The sequence below is a fragment of the Mesoplodon mirus genome, assembly GCF_964341445.2.
Source record: "Mesoplodon mirus genome assembly, chromosome: 3".
Taxonomy (NCBI): domain Eukaryota; kingdom Metazoa; phylum Chordata; class Mammalia; order Artiodactyla; family Ziphiidae; genus Mesoplodon; species Mesoplodon mirus.
The window spans coordinates 49,624,290-49,645,562 of NC_138978.1; the positions used below are offsets into that span (position 1 = coordinate 49,624,290).

The 21,273-nt window shown below is 42.4% G+C and overlaps 1 pseudogene across 1 annotated transcript; it reads left to right on the plus strand.

The window, feature by feature from the left end:
- The first annotated feature begins 6,472 nt into the window (after positions 1-6,472).
- Positions 6,473-6,899, plus strand: LOC309800544 (small ribosomal subunit protein uS8-like; annotated as a pseudogene). Its single transcript has one exon. The product of its transcript is annotated as a small ribosomal subunit protein uS8-like (transcript).
- The last annotated feature ends 14,374 nt before the right edge of the window (positions 6,900-21,273 follow it).

Below are 21,273 nucleotides of genomic sequence, written 5' to 3' on the forward strand. Positions count from 1 at the left end.
TCTTCACAGATGTTGCTTGACACAGGGTCCTGTGGTCATATTGCTTTGCCCAGTTGGGAATTCATAAGGCAAATTCAAAGACCCTGGAAAGTCTCATGGGAGGAAAGAATTTTGTTTAATCAAGCATTTCTCAACTTATTTCATTATTTTTTTTTAACTCAGAGAAAACCTAGAAATAGCCTGTGTAACTGGTTCTCCTTTGAACACATTGAAGAATAAATAAATGGTACCTGTTGAAATGGAGCAGTCACAAGCAAGGTGAAAACTTATTGCTTAGTTCTTAGCTACATGTTATTTTATCTTCACAACACCTTAGGAACAGGTATTATTACCCTTACTTACCGATGGGCTCAAGATTCTGGTTGCATGTGACGGACTGAGCTCAAGCTTGCTTAAATGCAAAGTGGGGTTTATTGGTTTATGTAACTGAGAAGCTTGGAATATTGAAACTCGCAAGATTCTTTCTCTCCTACCTCTGCTTCTTGCTGTTTGTCAAGTCTGTTCATTCACTTTACTGACAGATGTCCTCATAAGAATGGAGACATGGCTGTACACAGCTTAGGTTCATGCCCCAACTTCTCTGCAGCCAGATAGGAAAGGATTTTTCCCCTGCCAGTACCACTGAGCAAGATCCTGGAGAGGGACTCTATTTGGCGGGTGAAGGTCCTGTGCCCCTCTGCTGTCCACCTCTATGGCTAGGAAAATAGTTACTGTGATTGGTTTAGACTGAGTCTCCTGCCTTCTCCTATAGACAAGGAAGATACATTTCCAGAAGACCCGAAAGGAACTCAGACAAAAAAAACAGTCAGTCTGAAAGTTAAGTAACCTGTCTCAGGTCACATAGCCAATAAGTGGCGGAACTGGGATTTGAACCCAGGTCTGTCTGACTCCAAACTCTCTCTCTCTCTCCATATATATATATATATTTTTTTTTCCCTGTACACTTCTTTGTTTCAATAAGATATAATCTTCACTCTTAAGAAAGGAACAGTCTGATAGAAAAGATGCACAACCCTGTAGAATTAGTGGTGAAAGTTACAAGAACAATGGGTGTTCAGAGGTTGGTGAGATCATGTCTTTTTTTTTTTTTTTTAAATGTTGAACCTTCTTTTAATTTAATTTATTTTTATTTTTATTTTTTGGCTGTGTTGGATCTTCGTTTCTGTGCAAGGGCTTTCTCTAGTTGTGGCAAGCGGGGGCCACTCTTCATCGTGGTGCACGGGCCTCTCACTGTCGTGGCCTCTCTTGTTGCGGAGCACAGGCTCCAGACGCGCAGGCTCAGTAGTTGTGGTTCACGGGCCTAGTTGCTCCGCAGCATGTGGGATCTTCCCAGACCAGGACTTGAACCCGTGTCCCCTGCACTAGCAGGCAGATTCTCAACCACTGAGCCACCAGGGAAGCCTGTGAGATCATGTCTTGATCATAACCTCCAGAGCCAGTGCTCCAAATTCTTTTGGGATTATGGACACCTTTGAGGATCTCAAGAACCCTGTGAACATTTCCCCCCAAAATACTCTCTCTCTCTCTCTCTCTCACACACACACACACACACACACAATGTTGCCTGCATTTTTTTGCATGCATTTTAAAGGTGTTCATGGACTCCTGTAAGCTCATCCTTTGTTTTCCAAGGTACTCAAGACTTGGAGTTAAGAATTACTGCTTTGAAATGTACTTGTCTAGAAGAACCAGTTCAAAAGATAGAGGCTTTCTGTAGAATGTTGGTATGTCCAACCTCAGGTGTTGGTCCTTCAGTATTAGCAAGGAATGCCCAGGAAGCCCAAGTCAGAGCCATGTAGAGAGAGGAAAGGCACAGGAAATAGCGTGTTCCTTGGAGCAAATTTTGGGGCACATCTATAAACAAATAAATGGTACTTGTTAAATGAGGCAATCACAAACAGGGTGGGAATGATTGTTAGAAGTTACTGTTGCTATTTTTATTGTAAATAATAGAATCATAACCATCTAATTTGACCTCATTTTAAAGAAAAAGAAAGATGGAGAGGGTAAAGGGATTTACTCAAGGACACACAACTGATGAAGTTCTATAACTGAACAAAACGGGGTTCACCAGGTGCTCTTGTCCAGTGCTCTTTCTTCATTCCATGTCACCACATAATCACACCTTAAAGGGAAGAGGATGAATATAAATAATAGCGTTCACTTATTATTACACTCCTCCCACTTTATTATAACTTGTTTTAACTGTTTGTTTTTTCCACCAGACTGTAAACACCATGAGAGCAGAACCTACGTCTGCTTAATAATTCACTGCACCACCCCCAGGACCTAGGTCATAGGAGACACTCAGTAAGTACCTCTCTCCTCTGAATGCCTGAAGAATGACTGAGCAACAGGAATTCCATTCCTTGAGATGGAATACATCCCTTGCTGTTTATATAATTTCTGATGTGGCTTCTGTCACTCCACCCTCATTTTTCTCCCTTGGCACCCTCTGCAATTTCTCAGTGCTCCTGACTCATGCCAAGGAATCCTCTACCTTCCATATATTTTAAAGGCACAGGGACTTCTAACTCCTTGTTGACTGATTGATGGAGCCCTGGAAATGCAGTGCTCACCTTCATTTCCCTCCTGACTCCCACCGGGAGAGTTCTAGTTCCCTGGGAAACACTCCTCTGGCCTGCCTAAGAGAGGACCAGCCCACTCCACAGAAAGCACCACTTCCTCCTCCTCATTAACAGATGCCACCAGGGGGATAGATCTTTTCTAAATTTCCTTGAAACCCAAGCCAGCTTTGATAAAAGGAAAAGTGTTCCCACTGTTTATTAACCAAACCATATGTCCTTAGTCACTTGGCAAAAGGTAGTTATGGATGCTATGCTATGTCTGTCAGTAGGCAGCTTGTGTCTAATTAATCCAAAGGAAATATTTGTATGATGTACTTTTACTGAAGAAGGATATGTGTTCAAACCTTTGCAAATTTACACTGAAATTAATTTTTCAAGGTCCACATAACCACAGCTCTATCAAATCTTCCTTTAAAACACACTTCCTTTAAAGTGTGACTAACCATGATAAATTACACACATTTAAAAATGTCATCTCTCATAGTGTTGTTGTGAAACTTAAAGAGAATGAAGTGTGAAAAACGCCCAGCACCATGCTTGGCATATCAGTTGCCTTTCTTCTTATTCTATTTCCAGTTTTTAGGGTGGTAGAAGCCAAAACAGGTGAAATTCCTATCTTTATGGGCTGTAAATAACAGAAAACTCCTAAGAGCTTAAGAAATAGGAGCTTTTCCCCTCACATAACATTAAGTCTGATGGAGTCTGCTGGTTTGGTTTTAGTCTGGGAGCCCAATAAATCCACAGCTGGTAGCTCTTCAGTTCTCTTGGCCTTTGCCTCATGCATATTGCTTCATAGTTCCAAAATGGCTACTGCAGCTCCAGACATCGTATTCATATCTGAGACAGGAAGGAAGGGTAAAAGACCTATCTAGTCCTTTCATTAGGAAAACAAAAATCTTTTTCAGACCACTCTCTACCCTCCAGCATTTTCATGTCTCATTGGCAACTCAGCCTCACTGGAGTTGAGAAAATGAGTACTTAACTTTTTCAGCCTTTATAGTGGAGGTAGACAAGGGAGAGGTGGTCAGAAGTGGGTCTTCAGTCAGCTAACTTGAAATATTGCCACACTGAAGCTCTTAGTATGACCCTCAATTGTTTTGCAGAGCTGGGGGAGAGAGTTGAGAGTCACTTAGTAAGATTCAACTTTGCTTTCTCCTCTTGGTCTAACTAAAGACTAAATATAGCATAGTTGGATTCCATCTGGGACATATATGGGTCTTTTAAGCTGCATAGTAAGTGGGGTGCTGGAGCTGGCTCTTACCATCTCACGAGAGCCAGTTGTTAAATTTTTAGGAATGTTGTGAGCCAGCTGATAAACACAGTCATCATTTTTTATTTATTTATTTATTTATTTATTTGCAGTACGTGGGCCTCTCACTGTTGTGGCCTCTCCCGTTGCGGAGCACAGGCTCTGGACGCGCAGGCTCAGTGGCCATGGCTCACGGGCCTAGCCGTTCCGCGGCATGTGGGATCTTCCCGGACCGGGGCACGAACCCATGTCCCCTGCATCAGCAGGCGGACTCTCAACCACTGTGCCACCAGGGAAGCCCCACAGTCATTATTAAAATGGAATTACATTAACTTAAAATTAAATAAATTATTTTGAAAAAGGTCATAAATACTCAAAAAGACTCACCACTTCCTAACATTGTATTACATTTCACTATTAACTATGCTCTTGAGGTTATTTACGTCTGCTATATCTGTATGGCATTCTAAAAATGTGCTACTGTGCATTTCTTCTCATCTCTGTGTTTAGTGACAACTTGTTGGTAGTTTTAAATTGGCCATGGTGGAAGTATTTACACCACCGAAATCAGCAAATGCTACAAATCTGGTGGTTTTTCTTTTTGAGGTAGTCAGTTAGACATTTACTAGCACGCCATTGTGCACAGTCTTAGAAAACAATAATTTGGAGAGAGGATGGATATGCATGGACATTTGAGGTAAGTAGGCAGGCATTACAAAACAATTCTCAGGGCTTCCCTGGTGACGCAGTGGTTGAGAGTCGGCCTGCTGATGCAGGGGACATGGGTTCGTGCCCCGGTCCGGGAAGATCCCACATGCTGCGGAGCGGCTAGGCCCGTGAGCCATGGCCGCTGAGCCTGCGCTTCCGTAGCCTGTGCTCCGCAACGGGAGAGGCCACAACAGTGAGAGGCCCACGTACTGCAAGAAAAAAACAAACAAAAAACCCCCCACAATTCTCAGAGCCCTGCCAGAGATAAAACACATAAAGAGATGGTTCCCTGTGTTTTAAACCAACACAATAGGAAGGCGTTCTACAGAGCTTACTTTTTGCAGGGATGCAAAGAAAAGCGGAATTTCTTCAGCCCCTGGTACTTAAGAGTCATCCTCAAACCATACTGTTCTCCTTCATTGCCACTTCATCATTAATAACCCCCCACTGCATACCTACTATGGGTTAGATTCTGAGTTTAACCAAGCAACATTAAATATGGTCTCTATTCTCAGGGAACTTATGATTAAACTGGAATATGCAGAGAAAAAAAATGAAAGTAGTCTACTCTTTTGTTCTAAATGTTCTATGCTTTTTCTTCACAGCACTTATCTTGATTTGTATCACTCTCTGTGAGTGTATCTCTCTCTCTCTCTCTCTCTCTCTCTCTCTCTATATATATATATATATATATATATATATATATATATATATTTAATGCTGTGTCCTCCTGTACACTGTAAGTTCCATTAGGAAAGGCAACTTCATCTCGTTTGTTTACAGCTGTGTCCTGGTATCTGCACAGTGCCTTCAAAATAGTAGATACTCAATTAATGTTTTTTGAATGCATAAGTGAATGAATGAAATGAAATGGGTAGCATGGACAATAAGAACTGTAGGAGGTGAGAGGAAGGAACACTTACCTATGACTGGAATGGTTGGGAAAGCTTTGAGGGGGTTCTAGGACTTTAGTAGGATACTGAAGAAAGGGTAAGGCATAAATAAGTTACATGACATATTCAACACAAAGACTTGCATGGCTGGAGTGGAAAGTTTATTCCCTTTTGCTGGAGTTGGAGCAAACTCTCTGGAGTTGGTGGGTTGGGGTCACCAGTGTTATATTCATTGAACTTGAACTATGTTGTTACTTGGACCCAAAGGAGGAAAATGTAAGTTAAGAAACAAATGAAGATTAGGGCTGAGGAGGGAACTCAAGGTTGAGAGAAAAGAACAATATCTAACTAGTTTCCCAGCTGCCATTCTTGCTTTTCTACCCATTCTCTACAAAGAAACCAGAGCAATCTTTTAAAAATGTAAATCAACCAATATCTCTCATGAACTTAGATGAAAAAATATTCAGCAAAACATTAGGTTATTGGATCCAGCAATGTACAAAAAATTTATATACTACAACAAAGTGAGGTTTATTCCAGGGATGCAAGGCTGGTTCAATATTTGAAAATCAGTCAATGTAATCCACCATATTAACAGGCTAAAGGAAATTCACACAATCGTATCAACTGATGCAGAAAAAGCATTTGACAAAGTTCAATTCACAATCATGAAAACTCTACAAAAAATATAGAAATAGAGGGGGGACTTCTCAACTTGATGAGGAGCAACTACAAAAAATTCTACAGGTAACATTATACTTAATGGTGAAAAACCAAATGCTTTTCCCCTAAGATTAGGAAAAAGGCAAGTATGCTCACTCTTACCACTCTCATTCAGCATACTACCAGAAATTCTAGCCAGCACAATAAAGCAAGAAAAAGAAATAAATGTCATATATATTTGAAAGGAAGAAAAAAAACTATCTTGATTTGCAGACAATATGATTGTCTATGTAGACAGGCCCAAGGAATCTACAAAAAAAATTTCTCAAAACAAAACAAAAAAGTCCTAGCTCTCTCGGCCACCTTTCCATGCTGCCATAATGGTGTGAATGAATGTCCTGACTGATGCTCTCAAGAGCATCAACAGTGCCTAAAAGAGAGGCAAATGACAGGTTCTTATTAGGCCATGCTCCAAAGTCACCAACTGGTTTCTAACTGTGATGATGAAGCATGGTTACATTGGTGAATTTGAAATCATCGATGATCACAGGGCTGGGAAAATTGTTGTGAACCTTACAGGCAGGCTAAATAAGTGCAGAATGATCAGCCTCAGATTTGATGTGCAACTCAAAGATCTAGAAAAATGGCAGAATAAACTGCTCCTGTCCCATCAGTTTGGTTTCATTGTACTGACAACCTCAGCTGGCATCAGGAACCAAGAAGAAGCAAGATGAAAACACACAGGAGGGAAAATCCTTGGATTCTTTTTCCAGGGATGTAATACATACATGCAAATAAAATGCCCCAGAGGAAAAAAGAAAAATCTTAGAACAAATAAGTTCAACAAGGTAGCAGTTTACAAGATGAACACACCAGGAAAATCTACAAACAAAAAATATGTGGAAACTGAAATTAAACTAAAATTAAAAACACAATACTATTTACAATAGCTCCACAGAAAATTAAACACTTAGATATAAATCTGACAAAACACATACAGGATCTGTATGCTAAAAATTATAAAATGCAGATGAAAGAAAACAAAGAAGATCTAAACAAATGAGAGATATACCATTTCATTTATTATTCATTTAGTGTTCATTTATTGAAACTCAACATAGTAAAGATTTTAATTCTCCTCAAATTGATCTATAAGCTTCATGAAATTCCTATCAAAGTCCCAGCAAGCATTTTTTTATATTAGAAAAGCTTATTTAAAAATTTATGTCAAGCTAGAAGAACTAGAACAGCTAAAACAAGTTTGAAAAGGAAGAGTAGTAATGTCAGAGGAATCACTCTATTTGATGTTAAGTTTACTATATAGCTACAGTAGTGAAGACAGTGCGCTACTGACAGAAAAACATATAGATCAATGGCACAAAATAGAGAACCCAGAAATAGACACACACAAATATGCCCAAGTGATTTTTGATAAAGTTGCAAACGCAATTCAATGGAAGAAGGCTAGCCTTTTCAACAAATGGTGCTAGGGCAATTGGACACCCTTAAGCAAAAAATAAATTAAAAAATAAAATAAAAATAGGGCTTCCCTGGTGGTGCAGTGGTTGAGAATCCACCTGCCGATGCAGGGGACACGGGTTCTTGCCCTGGTCCGGGAAGATCCCACATGTCGTGGAGCGGCTGGGTCCGTGAGCCATGGCCGCTGAGCCTGCACGTCCGGGGCCTGTGCTCCGCAACGGGAGAGGCCAAAACAGTGCGAGGCCTGGGTACCACAAAAAATAAATAAATAAATAAATAAAATAAAATAAAAATAAAAGAACCTTGAGCTAATCCTTACAGAATTAACTCAAAATAGGTCCAAGATTTAAATGTAAACATAAAACCACAAAACTTTTAGATAAAACATAGAAAATCTTCAGGACTTAGGATGAAGTAAAGACTTCTTAGACTTCACACCAAAAGCACAATCCAAAAAAAAAAAAAACGAAACCAAAAAAAAAGAGAATATGATAAATTTGACTTCATTAGAATTAAATACTTTTACTCTGTGCAGACCTTGTTAAGAAGATGAAAAGATAAGCTACAGCTTGGGAGAAAATATTTGCAAATCACGTATCTAGCAAACGGCTATGATCTAGAGCATACAAAGATCACTCAAAATTCAACAGTTAAAAACAAACGATCCAGTTAGAAAATGGGCAGAAGACATGTAGAGACATTTCACTGAAGTACAGATGACAAATAAGCACATGAAAAGATGTTCAACATCATTAGCCGTTAGGGAAATGTAAATTACAACCACAAATAAAATATCACTATATGTCTATCAGAATGGCAGAAATAAAAATTAGTGATAACACCAAATGCTGGTGAGGATACAGAAAAACTGGATCACTAATCATACATTGCTAGTGGGAACGTAAAAGGTACAGCCACTCTAGAAAACAGCAGTTTCTTTTAAAATCAAAAAATCACTTACAGTACAATGCAGCAGTCTCACTCCTGGGCATTTATTCCAGAGAAATGACCACTTATATTCATGTAAAAACCTGTACAAGAATGTTCATATTATTCATAATACCTAAACACTGGAAACAACCCAGATGACCTTCAATGGATGATAAACAGGGCATTTATTCCAGAGAAATGAAAACTTATGTTCATGTAAAAACCTGCACACGAATGTTCATATTATTCATAATAGCTAAACACTGGAAACAACCCAGATATCCTTCAATGGATGATAAACTATGGTACATACATACCATGGAATACTACTCTGCAATAAAAAGAAAGTATTGACATAAACAACCAGGTGGATGGATCTCAGGGAAATTATGCTGAGTCAAAAAAGCCAATTTCAAATGGTTACATACTGTTTGCTTCCATTTATATAATATTCTTGAACTGTTGTAAATATAGAGATGGAAAACAGATTAGTGGCTGCCAGGGATTAGGGCTTTGGGGAGAGGGAGAAGAGTGGCTACAAAGAAGTTACATGATGAAACAGTTCTGCATCTTCATTGTGGTGGTGGTAAGACTACTCCTGTTATAAAATTGCCTCGAACTATAGACACGCATACACACACACACACACACACAAGTACAACTATAGAACTGTTGAAATCTGGATAAGCTCTGTGGATGGCAGCAATGTCAATTTCATGGTGTCATTATTGTACTATATTACACATAGGTACTCTATATATTGTATGTATATAGTTATATAAGTTACTAACATAGGGTGAGGAGGGGTGAAGTTTTAGGAGACCTGTCTGTACAGTTTTATGCAATTCCTGTGACTCTATAATTATCTCAAAATAAAAAGTTAAAAAATGTAAATCAGATCATATCAGATCTCTTACTTAAAATCAGTAGGAGAATTACTAATCAGAATTAAAAGAAAATTCAAGTTCCTTCCCTTATGTCATCTTCTCCCTAACTATGTCTCTGACCTCATCTCACTCTCCATCTTATTAGTAAAGCTAAAGCCATGCACATCTTCTTTTGCATACTCTGTGCTCTTTCACGTGCCCAAGATGTTTCGCTTGTTTCCTTCCTGGAAAGCTCCTCACATATCTCATCTGCATGTCTTATCATTCAGACTCACCTCAATGTCACCTCCTTAGAGAACCTTCCCTTTGCCCCCAGTCTAACGCATCCCCCTCCACTCTGTTACTCTCCGTGACATTACACAGTTCATTCCTTCCTAGCACCTGCCATTATCTGAATTTACCTTTGATCTTTGTTTATCAACTATCTTCCTCCTTTGGAATGTAAACTCTATTAGAACTGGGGTCATGCTGTCCTATCTCTAGCAGTTTAGACAGTGTCTGGTCCTCAACTCCAAGGGACTTCCCCCCTCCACACACACACACACACAGACACACACACACAAACACACACACACACACAATGAACAGAATTCCTCTTGCCCTTCAGGTTCTGAACAACTTCAAGAAATATAATAAAAGGGTAAAGACAGAAGTGAAAATATCACCTGTATTACCAGGAGGGGCTCATTTGGAAGCGTAGCCTAGGCAAAGCTAACTGGTTGTGGAATTAGGCAGCCTTACCCATTGGGTCCCAGCCAACTCTGGGCTGGATTAAGCCCTCCTTCTCTGGCACATGGAACATAAATGCATGCTAAATATTTTGTGAATGAAAGAGGGAAGAAATAAAGGCTGTGACAAATCTCTGAGTCCTCTCTTGTATTGGGTTTGGGAGTAAGGCACAGAGGCCTGCTGATTTAAGGATACCGGGCCCAGATGGAGGATATGGTGAAGGTTAGAGACACAGGTAGGAGGCAGCCCGTAGAAAATCTCACATGCCAAGGCATTAGGAAGCTGTTCAAAAGGAAGTTGGGGGTGATGGTACTTCTTTTTATCCAGTTCCATCAGCTCATTTACTTTGGTGCTATTTTCATTATTTGGAGGGGGAGGTGTGAGTGATTGCTTTTCCTATGACTAAGCTCACATCAGTACTCGACACAGGTACAGTATTAAGCAATCCATCAGCCTTAATAGAGTTTATGTCTTTCCCATAATTCTCTTGTCTCAAAAATAATAAAAGCACGCCTAACATGCCTACTTGTCAGCTACTATAAGGTGCCACATTAATTGGAAGTGGAATTAAAAAAAAGGTAACTCATGAGTTCCAAACCATCACCACAGTATTTCCTTTAATGGAAAAATGAAAATTTTGGGGAGCCAGATAGATATATTGTCTGGAGCAGTCTGGCTACAGTCATGAATAAGAGATTTTAAAAAGGTGAGTGTGAGCAGAATCAGAGGAAAGGAATACAGGATATTCAAAAGTATGAAGGATAAACAATACAGCAAACTTGAAAAAGAAAACCTTTAAGAAAGATGAAATGATGGTGGCGCAGTGGTTAAGAATCCTTCTGCCAATGCAGGGGATACGGGTTCGAGCCCTTGTCCGGGAAGATCCCACATGCCATGGAGCAACTAAGCCCGTGCGCCACAACTACTGAGCCTGCGCTCTAGAGCCCGCGAGCCACAACTACTGAAGCCTGCGTGCCACAACTACTGAAGCCTGCACGCCCTAGAGCCTGTGCTCTGCAACAAGAGAAGCCACTACAATCAGAAGCCCGTGCACTGCAATGGAGTAGCTCCCACTTGCCACAACTAGAGAAAGCCTGCACGCAGCAACGAAGACCCAACGCAGCCAAAAATAAATAAGTAAAATAGGGCTTCCCTGGTGGCGCAGTGGTTGAGAGTCCGCCTGCCGATGCAGAGGACACGGGTTCATGCCCCGGTCGGGAAGATCCCACATGCCTCAGAGTGGCTGGGCCCGTGAGCCATGGCCGCTGAGCCGGCGCGTCCGGAGTCAGTGCTCCGCAACGGGAGAGGTCAAAACAGTAAGAGGCCCACATACCGCAAAACTAACTAAATAAATCAATAAAATAAAATAATTAATTAATTAAATAAAAAAAAGAACAAGATGATGCTAATATTAAAAAAAAAAGATGAAATGATGTCTCTATTCTGAACCACCATCATCATCAAATAGCCACAATGTGTGTTGGACACACATCCAACTTTCTCTTGACAGTTTCCCCATTATTTCTCCAGATATATATGTGTAAAGATAAATTTAAAAATATAATACATATATTTCTATTTTCCAGTTTGTCCTGTACCTACTGAGCAAGCTTAAGCCCATGTGTATGCTCTGCTCTGTCAAATGCTTCCATGTGTGTGTGTGTGTGTGTGTGTGTGTGTGTGTGTGTGTGTGTGTGTGTGTGTGTTTATACACTGGGGAAATAGGAGTGAGAGGTGCTGTGTGTAAAAACAAGATATACTGTGTTTTGGTGTCATTTTAGGATTTTAAAGAGTTGTAATGGGTCACTAACAGCTTGGGGTACTAGTTTTTCTCCTTGTTTTCCTGTGGAAGAAGAGTTCCAGAGCCCCAGAGTAGTATGAAAGGAGGGAAGGGGAGGGGAAACACAGATTTTTACTTACTTCACAATTTTGCTTAATGCCTGTTTATAAAAACCAATCCTTTGAAAATGAACAGACCTCTACACGTTAATCAACGTTGCTCAGTGTTGCAGAAAAAAAATCTAAATCAACTAATATTTGAAAATGTCTTTTAGTCAGAACTTTACCCATATTAGTGAAAACCACAAGTGGCACCCTGTAACTCACAAGAAAGAGTTTTTGAGACAGATTTGGGGAATACATTTCTGTAAATAAGGAAGGTGGACTACTTGCTGGACAGGGGCTTAAACTTTTCTCATGTTTGTTATGGCTTGATACATATCGCCATTTGATATTCCAACTGTTTATCCCTTGCCCCCAGGTGTGTCAGTCAGGGTCCTGGCAGGAAGCAGAAGTACACTCAGGTGGAATTCACGAGAATTGGACAAAGGGACGATTTACAGAGGTAAGGGCAGGTTAAGGCACCACGGGGCTAGCCTCAGGGTGGTGGTCTCTGCCATCCCTTGGGGCCCGTGGGAGCTGGTGTCTTGAGCGAGGGGATCCCCAGCAGGGGCTGAGGCTGTGGAGGGATGCAACCATTCCAGAACCATGTGCGGATCACAGAGGGATGGAGAAATATATTGACTTCACATTCCTTTAGCTCTCTACCTCCCTCTAGTACCTCCCATTCATACCTCCATGAACCCACCTGGAACCCAGAGGGCAAGGGAGCCCAAGGGCTATGGTCCACGGCAACTAGTTCCTTGGCACACAGAGCAGGCACAGGAGGAAGGTGAGGGTACCCAGTGGTGGCAAAAAGAGGGAAGTGTGCCAATTCATAACATTGTGCTTCAATTCCAGGTGAAAGAAAAATCTGATGCAGCAGATTCTCTCTGGATAGGACCATTCAGGAGAGAGGGTGAGATAAGAAACTTTATAGTTTTTTTTTTCTCATAAAAAACAATGCAGTTGCCCAGACCTGGACTATTCGAGGAGTGAAAGAAGGCAGAGAAGATAGCACATTCTAGACTGGTCTCCAGAGGCAGCAGGCAGCCCAGATTTGAAGCAACTACCCTATGTTTGGGATGATTTATGCCCCTTCATGCCAAAGTGTTGCTCCATTTTGCCTGGAATTCAGGCAACGTTTGATTTAAGAGGACTGGGTTCTCTGAGAAATTGTCTTGGCCAAAGAAGTGCTGACCTAGCTCACCAGGTCTTCAATCCCTGAGGTCAAGCCTTGTGGCATCCTCCTCCTGGGTTGCTCCTGGCAGAGCCTGATGGACTCATATTACTGTCACTGTGTGCTGGTCAGAAGTCATACTGTTTAGAGTAAAGACAGGGATTATCTTGCCACCAGGGCTAGCTACATGGATGAAGCTAGAGTTCTTACAAGTGGCTGAGATTTGATGGAACATGAAAAGTCCCTTCTGAACTCCAGTGTTCTCCTTCAGATGTCTTCTTTCTATCTTGTTTTTGTTGTTGTTTACTTGTTCATTCATTCAGTAAGTATTTATTGAGTTCAATGGGTCAGGCAGAGCTACTGTATCTTTCAATTCTAGGATATCCTGCAATGCCATAGTCCTTTTTTTCAGGGGTATAAAGATGAGTAAAATATAGAACTACAATGTACAACGTACAAATTTAGGAAATGCAGTGAGTGGGAGAAACGGGTGATAAATCACATTGCAACATTGGGAGTACGGCAAAAGATACCAGTCAAGAGTTGGAGACACAGGACAGAGCAGTGAACTCTGCCTGGGGCAGTGTAATGACCTGGGAAGTCCCACATCATCTATTACTTGGGATAACTCATCAAACACCCATATAAAAACATCAATATTTCCTGGGAGATGGGTGATAACTTTACCCATTAACAATTTTCAAGTCCATATTATAGAACATGATCAACTTCTTTCTTCCTATGTATGCTTCTCCTCAGCATTTAAGGTTGCTCAAGACTTGTACCTCCTAAAGAATTCCCCCTGGAGTCCACTTCCCCATGTGGAAAGTGTCCCCATGTGGGAAGCTCCATGTCTCCTCTTCCCCTGTATAGTAAGACTTCACATAAGAACTGTTTTCTTTCTTGCCATCATCATTTTCTTACCTCCTAGTCACTCCTCATCTCCCAACTCACTTCATCCTGGCTTCCACTCCAGCCGCCATCAAAATGACCCTCCCTAAGATTATCAATGGCCTCCACATTGCTTGAGCCAATTGGCAACCTTTCAATCCTCAGGTTACATGACCTCTCAGCAGCATTTGATGCTATGGACACCAGCTCCACTTGTTAACTTGGCATTTGTGAAACATTCTCCTGGTTTTTCTCCTTTTTTAAAAAATAGGCTTTATTTTTTAGAGCAGTTTTAAGTTCACAGTCGTACTGAACACAAGAGATTTCCCATATGCCCTTTTGCCGCTGCATCGCACAGCCTCCCCCATTATCAACATCTTGCACTGTAGTGGTACCTTTGTCATAACTGATGAACCTACATTGACACATCATTATCACCCGAAGTCCATAGTTTACATTAAGCTTCACCCTTGGTGTTGTACATTTTATGAATTTGGACAAATGTATGATGACATGTATCTACCATTATTGTACACGGTAGTTGCATTGCCCTAAAAACCCTCTGTGCTCTGCCTTTTCATTGCTCTGGGACCTGATTTTTGGGAAGTTTAGGGATTCTAATTCAGAACCAGAATGACAAAATGTCTGATTCCAAAGCTCGAAGCCCCTAGTAATTATGTGCTGTTGTTTTGTCAATAAATACTTCCTGGTCAGTAGCCAGGTCAAGGAATTTCAGGCATACTTGTTTGAATATGGGCTTTCGAAATCTCAGTGGTTTTTCTCCTCCTTTGGCTACCCCTTCTTAGTATTGTTTGCTGGATCACCCTCCCCTCTGTGATCTTCAAATGGTGCCATCCTTAAGGTCTTTTCCTAAGCCTCTTTCTCTTATCCCTCTGTACTCTCTCCCCAAGGGAACTCATCTGCACTCATGGCTTCAATGACCATCTATATAATAATAACACTGAAAAGTATATCTAAGCCATATCCTCTCTCCTGAGCCTCAGATCCATATATTTTGACATTTCCATTGAGATGTCTAAAAGGTATTGCAACTTCAGTTTATTTCAAACCAAACTTACAGTGTCCTGGGTCAAAACGGGCCTTTTTACAGTGTGTATTCTGGCAAATAGCTCCACTATCTACCCAGAAATGCAGCATCATCCTTAATATCCTCTCGCCAGTCTCCCCAGCCACCAAGTTCTGCGGATTTTTCTTGAATCTCTCTCCAGTCTGATCACATCGCTCCTTCTCCAACGCTACCATCACTTCTCCCTTGAACCATGGCAATGGACTGCTAATTTGTTTGCATATGTTCACTGTCGTCTCTTCTCCAATTCATTCTCCACAGGGCAGCCACAGCCATCTTTTCAAAATACATCATGACCTGCATCTTTCCTCTGCTTAAAATCATTCAGCGGCTGCCTGCTGCCCTGAGCAAAATCCTTAACAAGGCCTAAGGCCCTGAATGACCCAGCTCTATCCTCCCACATCTCAGCCCAGCTCTTTTCACTCTACCCCTTGCTCTGACACACTGGCTTTCTTTTGTGCTGCCCATTTTTGTGCTTCTGTTTCAGGACGTGTGGACTGCTAATTCTTCTCCCTAGAATTCTCCCTCCCCTCTTTTCACCAAATGAACTTAACAGATTTTCAACAATCTCATTTCAAACACCACCTTCTCAGGGAGTTTTTCTTGAATTCTAGACTAGATAAGACCCCTCCGTTATATGCAGTCATAACAGCTTATGCTTATAGTAAGTTTGTAATTACATGCTTGCCTGATTATTTGATTCATACCTGTCTTTCCCTCTGTACCGTAATACTCGTGATATCCGAGTCCATTTCTGCTTTCTCACTATGGGAACCCTAGTGCTTAGGGTAATGTCAGGCATATGGTAGGTACTCAGTAAATATGTTTTGGAAGAAGGGAGACTTTGTAACCTGGAGGGCTCAGGGGGGAAGTGACCAAGGGCAGGTGGGTTATGACATTTGGAATGACTCAAGAAAGATGTAGACAGTTAGGTGGGTGGGCCATGACAGTGGTGACCTCTGTGCAGGAAAGAATGGAAAGGGCCTGTAAGGGACAGAGGGCATGTCCACAGGTGCCCTCTGAGCCTCTGTAAGGCTGCGCCTTGTGGGAGCAAGTGCCCAAACTCTGCCAGGAGACCTGCTTGTGAGGCCTGGATTTGATGCTAACTAGCTGTGTGTTTTCCCCTCTCATTCTTAATTTCATCTGTAAGATAACAGAGTTGGATTATTATAGCAGTCAGGGCTCTTAGCTGCAAAGAACAAATATTGCCTCTGGGCAATTTCAACAGAAAATGAACTGACTGAAGGGCTGTTGGCCAGCTCACAGGATTCCTAGGAAGCTTGAAGAACCAGACAGAGAGAACTGGTAAGAACAGGGAAGACTGAACGGGCAGAACCAAGACCAGCATCTCAGTGAGGGGCCAGACTCCCTCGAAGCCAGCACAACTACCCTCCGTGCCATTGAATGCTGAGCGACATGCCCCTGCCAGGAGTGGGCAAGGGACACCCCTGTTGGCACCACTGGCTGTGCTGCCCTTGGGAACTGGATGTTGCTGCCTTTGCCGTTACTCTCGGAAAGAATGCTCTGCTTTCTTTCCTTTGTCTCATTAGTTTCTGACTCAAAAACCTGAGCAGGTGCATCTGACATTCTGAGCTCGGTGTGCGGGGGCAGGTGTGGGGATGGAGGCAGGGCCGACTACGGCAGACTGGAAAACAGCTTCCTAGAGAGGGAGGCAGGCTCTGTTGGCCATCAACCCTCCTGAAGTGGAGAGTTCCCCAGGGGAGGAATCAGAGGGTTCAGATCCCAGGCAGCCAATCAAATCGAATGTCCAGTACTAGGCAGTCTCGACGGTCCCTCCAATGCTAACAATCCATGCGTCCACCAGCAAAATGAGAATGGATCCAGTCATCACCTCACACCCCTTTCCATTAACCTCAGCAACATAGAAAAGCTACGACACCATCGTTTTGCCTCAGAAGACTTTGTTTGGTATTCCAACTCCTCACTTCTAGGTACTTTGGAGACTACTCTCTGTGTCCTTGTCTTACGTGTTTATTTGAGCCACTGAAGCCAGCCTGTGTTTCCTGGCTCCACAGCCCTAAAAATAGGGCATTTTTGAGTAGCCTAATAACCTGTTCAGACTGCAGCAGGGCCTGTGCTGGTTTGTATTTTTAGCAGATGCTCTTTCTATTGGAGGATCTATTTTTAAACTAGCCAAATGTCAGTTCTCTCTCAACTGTCGATTTTCATTCTCAAAGACATGCTGGTTTGTTTGTTTTTTTGTTTGTTTGTTTTTCCTGGTAGAATTTACTCTACCATATAAAAGGCACATTTCAGTCATTAATGGTTCTTTTTGGACAGAAGTAACATTTTCCTCTCCATACTCTACAATATCTTTTTTTTTTTTTTTTTTTTTTTAAACTTGACTGAAAACTAGGAGAATCAATGCAAAGGGAATTCTGGAAGGAAAGGGTCCAGGATCTTGGAGTTGATTTATAGCACTTTCTTTTAATGCAGTTTCCACCATATCTGCTTCCTTAGGCAAGTAGCTTGCATTTAAAGTAGCCGAGCTGTGGGAACGAAGCAAGCTTTATAAAATCATTCAGTGTGAATAGCTGATTCCGGCTTAATTTGCTACCACTCCAAGGTAACATAGAGGTGTGAATGTAAAGTGACTTGACTGATGCTTTAAAAACCACCAGAGATCTTATACATCCAAATGAATGTGGAACTCCTCAAAGAGGCCCCTTTGGAAGGCATTGTACTTGGTCTGACAATGTGTTTTTGCTCAAAGCATTTTTGGAGTACCTTTTTCAGAACTACCTTCCCAGGCATGGATCAGGCTCTGGAATGTCCTCAGTGATCGAAGCCGTATGTGCTTGGGGAACGTGGGGCATTCGCTTAGGAGAAGATGCTGTCCCATTCTGGTGGTGTGTGTGTGTGGGGGGGCAGCGTAAGTGTGGTCATAGTGGAGCAGGTGTGAACTTTGGAGTGAGATGTTTCGGGTTCAGTTCCTCTCTCTTCCAGCTACGAACTTGGTCAAGCTGCTCAACATCTTAGAGCACCAAATTCCTTCTCAACGTCTTAGAGCACCAAATTCCTTGTGTGCAAAATGAAAGAAATCCCACCTTACTTGTGGGGTTGTTGTGAAGATTAAATGTATTAAGGTGTGTAGAGTTTTGGTACCTGGTAAACATTCAAAAAGTGTTAATACGCTTCTTGACTACACAGTTCTTCTAACACACTTGGTCTCCAGCCAAATGAAGCTGCTTTGCTCTTCTGCTTTCAAGCCCCCCTGTCTTTACTGATGTTCTTCCCCATCCCACCTCCCACCTATATTTCCCCCTCCTGCATCTCTGTGTGTCCAAATCCTGTTTCTCTTTAAGGTCTGGCTCTAATAAAAATAATACTAATGAAGAAAGACGTTAAGCAATTGGCTCAAGGTCTCACAACTCTCTTTTTTAAAAAATAAATTTATTTATTTATTTTTTACTTTTGGCAGCATTGGGTCTTTGTTGTGGCATGCGGGCTTCTCATTGCAGTGGCTTCTCTTGTTGCAGAGCACGGGTTCTAGGCTCTCAGGCTTCAGTAGTTGTGGCATGCAGGCTCATTAGTTGTGGCTCATGGGCTCTGGCGCGCAGGCTCAGTAGCTGTGGTGCACGGGCTTAGTTGCTCCACGGCATGTGGGATCTTCCCGGACCAGGGATCAAACCCGTGTCCTCTGCATTGGCAGGCGGATTCTTAACCACTGTGCCACCAGGGAAGCCCCGAGATGTGCTTTTAAAGACAGCAATTCTCCTTGAGCACTATCCAAGGAAACAGTGTTTGCCTGCATTGGCAGGCAGATTCTTAACCACTGCATCACCAGGGAAGCCCCAGGGTCTCACAACTCTTATGTAAGTGCTAGAGCCAAGCTTTGGGCGCAGGCCATCAGACACTAGTGTCAACACTCTACAGTGTCTACACTACACTAGGCTACATTATACCCACGTGTATAAATGCCTCTTCCACCTTCTACATGAAGTTTTCCAGATCCCTCATTTAGAAACACCCTCTTCTGCCTTTGAATCACGTATACTCCATTTACAAAGCTTTTCTTATGAAACATTAACTTTCCATATGGTATGATGATCATTTTGGTGATTAGTCTTACTGCCCTGCAAAACTGAGTGCTCAGTAAGTGTTATTTTTTCCATAGTCTCTTCTTAGTATCTTGCATAATTTGTTGTAGGTGCTCAAGAATGTTTGTTGAGTCAATCGTTTAAAAAAATGTAAATCTTGGGGCTTCTCTGGTGGCGCAGTGGTTGAGAGTCCGCCTGCTGATGCAGGGGACATGGGTTTGTGCCCCAGTCTGGGAAGATCCCACATGCCGCGGAGCAGCTAGTCCCGTGAGCCATGGCCGCTGAGCCTGTGTGTCCGGAGCCTGTGCTCTGCAACTGGAGAGGCCACAACAGTGAGAGGCCCACTTACTGCAAAAAAAAAAAAAAAAAAGTAAATCTGATCATGTTTCTCTGCTTAAAAATGTTTCATTTACTTTAGGGTAAAAATGAAAATGTTCAGTGCAGCCAGAAGGTCCTGAGGGCCTGGTCTGCCGCCTCATGCCTCACCTGGAACCACTCTTGCCCTGGCTCTCTGCTGTCCAGCTCACAGTGCCTTTCTGTTTACTCTTCACCCGCCCTCCTCCCTGAGGACCTTTTCACTTGCTTTTCCTTTATCTGGAAGGTTGGATTCTCTTTCCCAACCTTGCCTTTGGCTTGGTCATGACTATTCTGATGACTTACCCTTGTTACTTTGCCTCTAGGTACGTTGGGGAAGCACCCTTCTGGCCTGCTTGGGAATGGATGTGTTACATCCTGGCCCAGCCTGTCCAGCCCTGTGACAGGGGACCTACCTGGTGGCCCTGGCTCTGTCCTCACTCTGCTGGTGGGAGTGCCAGGCTGGGTGATACTTGGGGATGAGGGCCTGACCTCTGCAGTGGCCTCTGGGGCAACAGAGGCTGCTTGTCTAGTGCAGCTTGCCTTGTCACTGAGGAGGAGAGCTCTGACTCCAGGCCAGAGATTGATCCTGGCAGTGGCATTCTCTGAAGGCAACTGTACCCTTCATCTCCCCTTGGTTCATACATTCTGACTGCCAGCAGGCCTGGCTCAGAGCCATCTTGGCAAAGAGGAATTTTTAGAGCCTGATTGGTTTCATTTTGCTGTCTTCCCAGATTCCTATCCTTGGGCAGAAATAGTCTCCAAATAGCTTTTGTACTAAGGGTGATACAAGGGGGGAAGCATGCAGGGGAGGAAAGAGATCACAGCAAGGACATCTAAGCTGGAAATAGGTTACTTCCTCATTTAATAATAATCTATTATTTTTATAATAATAGATAACATTTATTAAATACTTACTAGGCCCCAGGTACTGTACTAGGGATTTGTCCACATATTAGCTCATTTAATTTTTAAAATTATAGCCCTTTAAGTGGGGCTCTATTATTTTTTTTTTTTTTTTTTTTTGTGGTACGTGGGCCTCTCACTGTTGTGGCCTCTCCTGTTGCGGAGCACAGGCTCCGGACGCGCAGGCCCATCGGCCATGGCTCACGGGCCCAGCCACTCTGCAGCATGTGGGATCTTCCCGGACCGGGGCACGAACTCGTGTCCCCTGCATCAGCAGGCAGACTCTCAACCACTGCGCCACCAGGGAAGCCCGGGGCTCTATTATTATTCCCACTTTATAGATTAGAAAGTTGAGGGTGAAGGAAGTTAAGAAACTTGCCCAAGGTGAGTAATAGCAGAGGTGGGCTTAAAGCTGAAGATAGGGGAGTTGAAATTTTTGCCTTGAGGATGATAATATGAAGTTACATTATGATTTCCAGTGTAGGGGTCTAGCAAAGAATGATCATCAAAACAGTGGACTCCAGAGAGATCCAAGCATGATCCAGAATATTCCCTGCATGTTGACACATTAATGATTACTTTATAGTTACTTATCCAGTTCACTGGGAAGCAGCCTGATGTGAAAGAGAGAACATGGAGTCATGTAGGAGTCACGTAGACCTGGGTTTGAAACCAAATGCAGCCTCTTCTATCTGTACTGCCTCATACAGTTTATATAACCTCATTGTGACTCAGTTTTCTCATCTTTAAAAATGGTCATTGTGATTCATAACCCATAGGGCTGTGAAGA